The sequence below is a fragment of the Pinus tabuliformis genome, chromosome 6 (genome assembly GCF_031772625.1).
Source record: "Pinus tabuliformis cultivar Carrire ecotype Pingquan chromosome 6, CPIR1, whole genome shotgun sequence".
Classification (NCBI taxonomy): Eukaryota; Viridiplantae; Streptophyta; class Pinopsida; order Pinales; family Pinaceae; genus Pinus; species Pinus tabuliformis.
The window spans coordinates 1,429,223,986-1,429,235,190 of record NC_142292.1 but is presented as its reverse complement, the minus strand read 5'-3'; positions in this window follow the sequence as shown (position 1 = coordinate 1,429,235,190).

Genomic DNA, 11,205 nt, shown 5'->3' with positions numbered 1-11,205 from the left:
TCTGATATATTAAGAAGTTAAAGTTCCAATCATACAATACAACCATGACCAACCACTAATTCTGAGAGTGGAACATTATAGTCACTACTTCCTGATCCTCCAAATAGATATACTAGCTCTTCATAGTGGAGAAGCCAAGCCTCGTCACAATACAGTCCAAGCTTTCTCTAAGATACTCCTATCGGAAGCTTGGCTGACGAAAATCCCCTACAATGAGTTATGAGGTACTATATAGCAAAGGGTGGGGTGACCCTTGACATTCCCCCTTGTGACTGTTCACCTACCCTCATGATTCTTTAACTACTCTATGATTGTTACATTCAACTATCGACACTTGAACTTCCACTTAACAAGATGTTACATACAATTTGCACATGTACCCATGTGAGACAAAATGGCTTGAGCAAGCCATGCAAGACATCACTAATACTCGAACCATTATGCTGAGACCAACTCTTCAAAATCCTCATGATGGTCGATGGTGGTGAATTCATGCCAAGCTTGGTCGTCAATGATCGTGTCTATGTGCTCAGTGGTGACATCTTGCTGAATGTGAACTCTTACCTTCGTTGCATTCGGGTACACTAATATGGCTCCTTTGTCCAACTTGTCTGATAATGTGTGCATCACCATCTTGAGTGCAGTAAGACTAGCAACATACTAATGCATACTGTCTTTGTTGATCTCCAAGCATGTGCTAGTGGCTGTGCACATCAACTTGTTGGAATACATGTTCAGCTCTAGTCAGACTTGCTCCTTGTCCTCGCCTCGGTGAGTGTGTCAAAAGGGTGGAATCACATGCATGCACACAATGACATGCATGCTACTGAATTCCCTTACATGTGATCAACAACAATGATCATGTTGTCTACTTCATGCCAGCTGCTAGGAGGGATCTATAATTTGTACAGGTGCAGTTCCATCCATCTGTGAATGTTGCACCCCTGCAGTAGTTGTTCATGCTGTAACTCATTCTCTCGTTTGTGAAGCTCATATTCTTCCTTAGGTTGCTCCTTCAGAAAATGCAACTCCTTCTATGTTTCTCTCTCTACCTTCACAAGATCTACGTATCGCACCGTCACCTCATAGCCTCAATCTCCGAAGCTGCTTTCGTCATGAGTGGATCTACTTTGAACTTGCATCTTTGCTCTGCCTCTATGTTGTCAACAACCTTCCTCTTACATTCGTCACATGCAGGTGTGCTACCTTCTGCTACTATTGATGGTGCTCCTCCCTGTGATCTCATTTCCATTCATCTTGATATACTTCTCCATGAACAACTTGATTTCTTCATGGATAGGCAAGTTCATAGACACTTGATTGACTACATCCCTAGTTGGGCTCTTAACGATGTCTTTGAATCTCCTCTCCTGGAGGCCATTGTACCTATGCTGCTGGGAGGCGGATGACACCAGTGATACCTGGAGACACAGAAACACTCATGGCAAGCAATCTATCAGTCGAAAACCAAAAGAAATTGGAGGATTGACATGCAACATACCGGTGTGACTGTTTGCAAAGATTTGCCCAATTTTCACCGGGAGGCTAGGAGACTGATAGCTTGCACTCAGGTTGTTCCCTAAAGTTGTAAGAAAGGGAATACGGCCAAGGTAACCACAGACCAATCTTTTAGATACAGATTCTAGCCAATCTACATCCGTAGAGGGCTCTATCTTTATGATTTAGCTTTGTTTTGAATTGTGTTAGGATAGTTATGAAGTACCATGGTTTTGTTTTGTGTTTGGTTGGAGGAATGGAGATTCAACAGAACAGTGAGGTAAAACTGAAGAGTTTCAATCCATTGGCATGATGGATTTAAAGGAGGATAGCTTCCTGGATTGGGATTTTTAATAGAGAAAGGTGTCACAGAGTAAGGTACTCAAACATGGAAAAATTTGTAGACAAAAATCAGATGGAATGGGGCCAATGGGTGAAGGGCAATTAAGAATCGTTCATCATGTTGATAGAGGGAAAGTGGCTGAGTACTATTAATGAGCAGTTAAGAATCCCTTAGAAAATATTCAAGATGGAAGAATCAGGGGAAACAGGAGCAATTAAGAATTCACTTTTTGTGCTAATTCTGAAGAAAACATTGATAATAACAAAGACTGAACACAAAGTGCAATCAAGCAAATTCTGAGTGATTCTTTCTCTCTATTATTCAGATCATGAAACATAGATGATAAAACATAGAAACTATAAAACACAAGTTAGAAGGGACTTATTGATCCATAAGACGATTCAAGAATTCTATAGCATGGTCCTTAGCAGCAATTCCTCATTCAGTAAGCCAGACAAAAATGGTTCCAACAGCCTTTTATTCCAAAAAACATTAGAATTACAACAAAGTCTGAGAATGCTTCCCAATCAACCAACCAACCCCTAATACTTCATTTGGGGGGGTCTTTATACAAAAACATCAAAATATCTTACATAATATCTGATAGAAATAATATCTGGTGATCATTAATGCATTTTACAAAGATAGAGACAGACAGTCTCGAAAACAGGGGGACAATAAATTGATGTTGTGTTGGCTGTTCCGTCTTTATGAGATGTACAGGAGGTAGGTTCTGCAAGTTGGTCCATGACTGTCTTCTACTGATACTCTGTGCTAGTTATTCTGCCTTGCCCGGACTTTCTTTAACTTTGATGTGAAGCGCTTTGACCCGCATGACCGTGATTTATTTCAGTTTTCCACATTATAGTAGATGGTCCAAAATTTTCAGTTGACCAAAGATAAGTTCATAGGATCTCTAACATACTTTGCCACCACTCTAGTCCTAGTAATTTATGTCTCTGCAGCTTCCTTAGAGTTTCGTCAGTCTCTGTGTACCTGAAGAAATTAGGGGGGATGGTGAACAGATGCTTCACCTCATGCTCTATGTAGAACAAATTTTCCAGGCTATCATAGAGGGACTGGCCAGATGGAAGTGCTTTTTCTTTTGAAGTACTTTATGATGTATTAACTTGATTAAAATCATATGTATTCAATTTATATACATAGTCCATGTGCTTCATCAGACGATCATTATTTCCCAAAGGACTTGGCAAACCTTTTTGATGCAGGACTGTAAATTTTTCTGTGAAAGAATCAATCTCTACCTGCATGTCTTGGCATCTTCTATCCAAATTTTGCATTAGAGTTCTCATGGTTAGAACTCTCTTGATGTCTAGAATGGTGCCTGTTCTATCCCTAATTTCCAGTGCTTCCAGTTCTTCACTGGTCTTGGTATTCAAAAAATGTATTAGCCTGTTAGCTTGCTCAAGCATCTGTCCCAATAAGGCTCTTGTTTTCTGAATTTCCACTTGGGCCACTCTTATCAAATCAATCTGTTCATAAATGGTTTGGATAGACCTCCACACATCACTAAGGGATTGAGTGGTGTTGGTCCACAAAATTCCTCTGGTTTCTACCAGAGGCTTATCCAGAGAGAGATCCTTTTCTAAGGCTCTTACCTTGTTCTCCAATGTTTTGATCTCTCTTATTTTCTCTGCCACATTCATCTTGGATTTATCATAACTTTGTTCAACCTTTGCCAATTTTTCTTTGACTTGCTTCAGTTCTGATACTTGGAGTTTCAATTCCTCCATGGACTTTATTAATTGTTCTGTAGTCATAGTAGTACTGCTGCTTGGTGTTGCTGCTGTTGTTGTGGTACCTGTGGTGATCTCTTCTGTTGATGCCAGGACAGTGGGAGGCACTGCTCTTATAAGTGTGGAGGGGGCAGTAGTGACTTTTGGAGCTACTTCAGGTGGCTGGGAGGTAGACTCTCCCTAATTTTCCTGTAGAGCTTTCTCTAATTCCTGCTCTGTCTCATTCAATCTTTCATTCAGTCTCATGAGCAGGTCCATCATGTCCTCTTCTGATTTCTACTGAACAACATCTGCAGTTTGTGGATGCATATAAGGAGGCATTTTCAACTATTTTCTGAGGGCAGCAATGTCCTCTTCTTTCTTCTTCATTAGTGCCTTTATGCCTTTGGCATCTTTGGGATCATGTCCCAGTTCAATGATGATATCCTCCAAAGATTTCATCCTATTGTCCTTTGCTAGAGAAGAAGCTATCTCTAAATCCAATTGAGCAGAGGCATTATTCAAGGAGTTTTGTAATTTATGAGCTAACATAACTTTGTCAGCAAAAGTGGAGTACACCATCTCTTTAGTTTGTTTATGTAGCTCAATCTGGTCTATTGGATGAATGTATTTAGCCAAGACCTCCAGATTTGTCCTGATGTAGTCAGCTGTTGATTGTGGTTACTGCACCTTGGGCTTGAAATAACTCATGATCATTTTGCCCTCCTTAATGTCATAGATAGCCATCAATCTTTGTTGTTTTGTGGGGGGCATCTTAAGATATTGATTGTAAATCTACAGCCTCAGTGGATAATTTCTAGCCTTTATCTCTGTGAATGTTCTTTTGATGTCAGAGGTCTACTTACTCGGTGGCCTAGTGGATGAAACTTCCACACTATGCTGCCTTTCTAGCTCCTGCCTATGTGAGCTAGTTGATGTCTCTATCACTAGGGAGGTCTGTTGGTTGGTTACCCTCTTCCCTCTTAGAATTTCTATTGTTTCTTCAATGACTTCCTCTTCAGATAGAGGATTCAGTCTTTGCCTTTTTGCACCTGGCTATTATGCAGGTCCCCTGATGGGCGTGGCCTCTTCTCTGTCTCTTTTCTTTCCTTTTTCCTCATTTTTAGGAGTCTGTAATGCAGGAATCTCAGCTGCTTTGGTCTGGACTAGAGGAATTTGCCCTTGCTAATCAATCATTGCTTGCTGCTCCATGCCTGCCACTTCCTTGCCCTTAGCAAACCCTGTACCTAGCGCACTGGTTTCTTGTAAAGGTTGCTGTGAAGTTCTAGCAGAGGATGTACCCACTACGGTTTGCTAAGGTAGCTTGAAAGATACCTCTGCAAAAGAGTCCAAGTCAAGGGTCTTTTCAAGATATTTCACAGCTTGTTCCGTCATTTCTTGCTGAGTAAGTTCTTCTATTAATGTACCCTCTACCCACTCATCCTAATTAGAAAATTGTTCAATTTCAAGGATCCTATGATGTTTGTAAGCTTCCAGTCTGTTTCTTACTTTTCTATCACTTATAAAGCTATTTGGGTCATATGGCACCCACCAGAAACTTTTCTTCAATTTAAGGTCTTCCCCCAATATCTTATCAGCATCTTCCCATGCCTCCCTCTTGTTAATGATAAAAGGGCCTAATTGGTTTCTTATTCTCAGCCGAGCCTTTTTTCTTTACATTGCAAAAGTGAGTTAAATTTGCATTGATAAGTTGCCTAAAATACTCTAGTGCAAATAGTCTTATGGGCACATATTTAGGCAGCTTATAACGGTACAGTTCACAGCCATATATTCTGATTTCAGTATGATTCTGGTAGAGGTACCAGTCAACTATTCTGTAGTTTTTGGAGAGCTGTAAAATATTCGTTATATCCCCAGAGAGCCTAGGAGGAGGAGCTTCTATCAATAAAGTGAAGGATGGATGTATAAACCAGTCAATGAATTCACAGTAGGTATAAGGAGATTCAAAAACATTGTGGAAGACTGAGGTCCAAAAGATCACAGACCTCCTCTCTCCTTTGGAATCCAATTTCTTGATGGAAAATGAAAAGCTGTCTGTCTGATAATATAGAAGAAGGTGATATATGAAAGAGGTGTACCTGAAGACTCCTCTTTCCAGATTTATGAATTGCTCATTGATTTTATTGGCAATGAAAGAGGGATAATCATATTTGATAGCAGGGGGCTGTCCTGGAGTAAACATTGACAACATAACAAATATGGTCTCATCAACAAATTCACTAGTTTTGAATCCCAATATAAAGGATATCATGTCAAGAATAAGCTTGCCAGTTTCAGTGAACCAGGCATGTACATAGGGAGGTGGACCTTGAGGCTCGCAATCTGGCTTCATAAATAATTTAGCAATCTGGGTTATTTCTAAACTGGGCAATTAAGCGCCTTACTCAAGCAAAAATCCCATGGAAAGAGGAGCAAGGGGCTGAGCTGGATGGAAGTGTAACATCTCATTGATAGATTCAGCAGTTTTGTAGAAGAGAACAGTCTCTGATGGAGTCATAATTGCTTTACTAACAGGGTCATAGTTTGCACACCAATGGTGGCTAATATCTGGGAACACATTGACTAAGGGAAGGTAATACCTAGGGAGATTAGATTCCCATATTCCAAGGATATCAGAGTTACTTAGATGACTATTCGTAATTCAGCAAAATGCCTGGAGATGGTTCATATCACCAGATAATTCTTTAATTTGAAAATCTCTGTCATCCAAGGGTAACCAATCCTAGTCTTTATGAGGTGCATTGAGGGGTGCGACATTGAGGGCCACAGGGGCTTCCATGTTTCTTTACTATGTTCTCAAACTAAAGGTCCAATTTCTGTGGGAGAATGGGAAAAACAACAGTTCTAGGTGTCTTTTCTAAGAGTTATAGACAAAACTTACTTGAAGTTGGCCTTGTTGGGTAAAATTCACAGAGGAAAAATGAGATTGCAGGTTCAGGAAGTGAAAACGGGGTAAATACTTGTTTTTTAGAGGCGACCAGTGCAATTGTAGGTTGACCGATGAGCTACGGAGCAGGATGTTGGACTCTGTTTGGCCAGGTGGCGGACTATATGCTCGAGTAGTTGCTTGGACGCAGTTTGCATGAAATAGTTTCATGGAGAAAAACGAATGAAAATGGGCGAACATGACATTTTATTGAACTTTTAACAAAATTTGGCTTTCGCGGAGCATTTTGGCGCTTTTTGGTCAGATGATGTCATTGGGATGTGATTTTTTGTCATGACACGGGGGTACGGGATGTTGACTCGACTGTGACGTGGTGGTGACATCAGCGGGTGGGGTCAGTGGGAGGGTAGTAAGCAGTATTGACCCGCACCGCTTATGAGCTGAAATGGCTTTGGGTAGGGAGGCAGCGAGCATGGCGGGAGGTGGACGTGTGTCCCCAGTACTACAGCAATACCGCCGCCCCCCTAGGAGTTAATGGTCAGGCGGAAGGGGTGGCGCAATATAAGCATGGACCGTCCGATGAGCGGGCTCGGATCCAATCATTGGTGCTCTTCAGAGATGGCGGGGGTTTAATGCGCGGGCCCCATGTATAAAATCAAACGTTTTGATGGTTTCAGGGTTGGTTTAGTTAGGTTATTTAATTAACCATATTTTAATTAAGTCTTGGGTTTTTGCGCAGTAGGTTAGGTTATTTAAAGATTTCGAATAAACCATTAAATCCCTGTTTAAACAGAAATATGGCCATAATTGACTGAGGCGGTATTATTACATATTGGGGGCTTTATTGTATTGATATATTAATACAGGGGAAGGGGAACTTATAAGGGATTTAATACTTATCATGTTAGTAGTTAATATGAGTAATCGTGTGAAAATAAGTGCTAATGTCTAATGTTAAGAAAATTAGGCTGAGCGAATGAAAAAGGGTTTTACACAATAAATGTGGCTTTGTGCCTAAGAAAAAAAGTGGTTTTATCTGGGCCTTTTTATGAAATGAGATGGAACAATTTGGGGATATTGAGTAGATCTCAATATCTCTACGGGGAATTAGCAAATGATTTGGAGAAAGGATGGGGGGAAGTTAGTCATTCCTCTGCTATATTACTTGTGATAGAAGTAAGGTTTAATCATTCTGAGAGACAAAACTTATCACAAGTTTCTTTCTACAACATCAAAACTACCTACCCAACCTGCAGTACCTGTCATTTTTTCTTATTTTTCCATTGGATGCACTTGAACTGGCAAACCCTCATTCTCTTCTTTTCTTTTTGCTTCAATTCTATCTAGATCTACCCTTATCACATCCAAGGGCTCAGGTTTAACAGTTGAGCTCCTTTGCTTCTCTACCTAACTACTTATCTGCCAAGATTGAATAGTTTGGACAGATTTTATTCTCTATCACTACAACAGGAAATTAAAGCATGAACTAGACAATATTAAGCTATTTGGCTATTCATGAATTGTAGCATAAATTTCAACAAACTGCACATGAAACTTTTATTTACAGAACATGAAATAGTAGTGGCATTTGGACTTCCACACTTTCCTGGTCCTTTTTCCTTTGGGGTTCATTTCTTTTATTTTTTCTTTTGACCATTTCATTCTTTTTACCCTTTGATCTTTCTTTTAGGGTATACCCTCTTTTCATTTTTTAATTTTTTGATCTCTTCAAAATATGGAAAACCTTTGTAGCAAGGAAAGGATGAACATATTAGGGATTTTTAACCAGTCAATCATGAAATATGACACCTATTGGTATAGGAGCATAACACTGGCTCCACTTGGGGATGGCTTTTCTTGGTGAAAAGTCAAGAACAGCAGGTTAGATGGCGTTATGTACAACTCTTGTTGCATTCTAAAACCTCCCTTTGCTGTAAGTAAACAAAAACAGTACAGAGGACCATGTATAATATACACATCTCTCATGACCTGATTCAAAAAACAATTGCACCTCTGTTTTAGATAGTTTTGCTGAATTTTTGTTTTTATGTTTTCAGCTCCGATTTCTTCTTCTATAATTTCTAATCAACTAAAAAATGAGGAAACACAAAAAGGTGGTAAAGTTCCTTGACTACTCCTCAAAATTTTCTACACATTTCTTCCTATTCTTATTGCTGTAATAAACTGCAGAAACTAAACATCCTTATGTAGAAGTTAGAGTTCTGATATATCAACAAACTGGAACAAAATAGTGTTTCAACATCCGAACATTAACTGGTACTTCTTCTGCTTCTGTACCATCTAGGCTTTTCAAAAAGTAGGTATTATCTCCCTGTGAGGCCTGAATAATAAAAGGCCCCTTCCATAGGAAGTCAAACTTCCCATGTTTTCCTTTATCTTCTCTTCTGGAGTCCCATTTCAGAACTTTGTCTCCTATGAAAAAATATTTCTGCCTTAGTCCTCTTATCAAATATCTTCTTGAGTTTTTCTTGTAGCACTTGAGATCTTTGATATACCTCTTCTCTGGTCTGCTGCAAATGTATACTCTGATTTTATCCTGTTGTCCTTTGCTACAGAAGAAGCTTTCTCTAAATCCAATTGAGTAGAGGTATTATTCAAGGAGTTTTGAAATTTATGAGCTAACATAGCTTTGTCAGCTAAAGTGGAGTACACCATCTCTCCAGTCTGTTTATGTAGCTCAATCTGGTCTATTGGATGAATGTCTTTGGCCAAGACCTCCAGATTTATCTTGATGTAGTTAGCTGTTGATTGTGGTTGCTGCACCTTGGACTTGAAATAACTCATGATCATTTTTCCCTCCTTAATGTCATAGGCAGACATCAATCTTTGTTATTTTGTGGGGGGCATCTTAAGATATTGACTGTAAATCTACAGCCTTAGTGGATAATTTCTAGCCTTTATCTCTGTGAATGTTCTTTCGATGTCAGAGGTCTACTTACTTGGTGGCCTAGTAGATGAAACTTCCACACTATGCTGCCTTTCTAGCTCCTGCCAATGTGAGCTAGTTGATGTCTCTATCACTACGGAGGTCTCCTGGCTGGTTACCCTCTCCCCTCTTAGACTTTCTATTGTTTCTTCAATGATCTCCTCTTCAGATAGAGGATTCAATGTTTGCCTTTTTGCACCTAGCTATTCTGTAGGTCCCCTGATGGGCGTGGCCTCTTCTCTATCTCTTTTCTTGCCTTTTTCCTCATTTAGAGGAGTCTGTAATGTAGGAATCTCAGCTGCTTTGGTTTGGACTAGAGGAATTTGCCCCTGCTGATCAGTCATTGCTTGCTGCTCTCTGCCTGCCACTTCCTTGCCCTTAGCAAACCCTGTACCTAGCGCATTGGTTTCTTGTACAGGTTGTTGTGAAGTTCTAGCAGAGGGTGTACCCACTACAGTTTGCGGAGGCAACTTGAAAGATACCTGTCCAAAAGAGTCCAGGTCAAGGGTCTTTTCAAGATCTTTCATAGCTTGTTCCATCATTTCTTGCTGAGTAAGTTCTTCTATTAATGTACCCTCTACCCACTCATCCTGATTAGCAAATTGTTCAATTTTAGGGATCCTATGATGTTTGTAAGCTGACAGTCTGTTTCTTACTTTTCTATCACTTATAAAGCTATTTGGGTCATATGGCACCCACCAGAAACTTCTCTTCAACTTAAGGTCTTCCCCCAATATCTTATCAGCATCTTCCAATGCCTCCCTCTTGTTAATGATAAAAGGGCCTAATTGGTTTCTTATTCTCAACCGAGCCTTTTTCTTTACATTTCAAAAGTGAGTTAAATTTGCATTGATAAGTTGCCTAAAAGACTCTAGCGCAAATAGTCTTATGGGCACATATTTGGGCAGCATATAAGGGTATATTTCACAGCCATATATTTTGATTTTAGTATGATTCTGGTAGAGGTACTAGTCAACTATTCTGTAGTTTTTGGAGAGCTGTAAAATCTTCTTTATATCCCCAAAGAGCCTAGGAGGAGGAGCTTCTATCAATAAAGTGAAGGCTGGATGTATAAACCAGTCAATGAATTCACAGTAGGTATAAGGAGATTCACAAACATTGTGGAAGACTGAGGTCCAAAAGATCACAGACCTCCTCTCTCCTTTGGAATCCAATTTCCTGATGGAAAATGAATAGCTGTCTGTCTGATAATATAGAAGAAGGTGATATATGAACGAGGTGTACTTGAAGACTCCTTCTCTTTCCAGATTTATGAATTGCTCATTGATTTTATTTGCAATGAAAGAGGCATAATCATATTTGATAGCAGGGGGCTGTCCTGGAGTAAACATTGACAACATAACAAAGATGGTCTCATCAACAAATTCACTGGTTTTGAATCCCAATATAAAGGATATCGTGTCAAGAATAAGCTTGCCAGTTTCAGTGAACTAGGCATGTACATAGGGAGGTGGACCTTGAGGCTGGAAATCTGGCTTCGTAAATAATTTAGCAACCTGAGTTATTTCTAAACTGGGCAATTAAGAGCCTTGCTCAAGCAAAAATCCCATGGAAAGAGGAGCAAGGGGCTGAGCTGGATGGAAGTGTAACATCTCATTGATAGATTCAGCAGTTTTGTAGAAGAGAACAGTTTGTGATGGAGTCATAACTGCTTTACTGACAGGGTCATAGTTTGCACACCAATGGTGGCTAATATCTGGGAACACATTGAATGAGGGAAGGTAATACCTATGGAGATTAGATTCCTGTATTA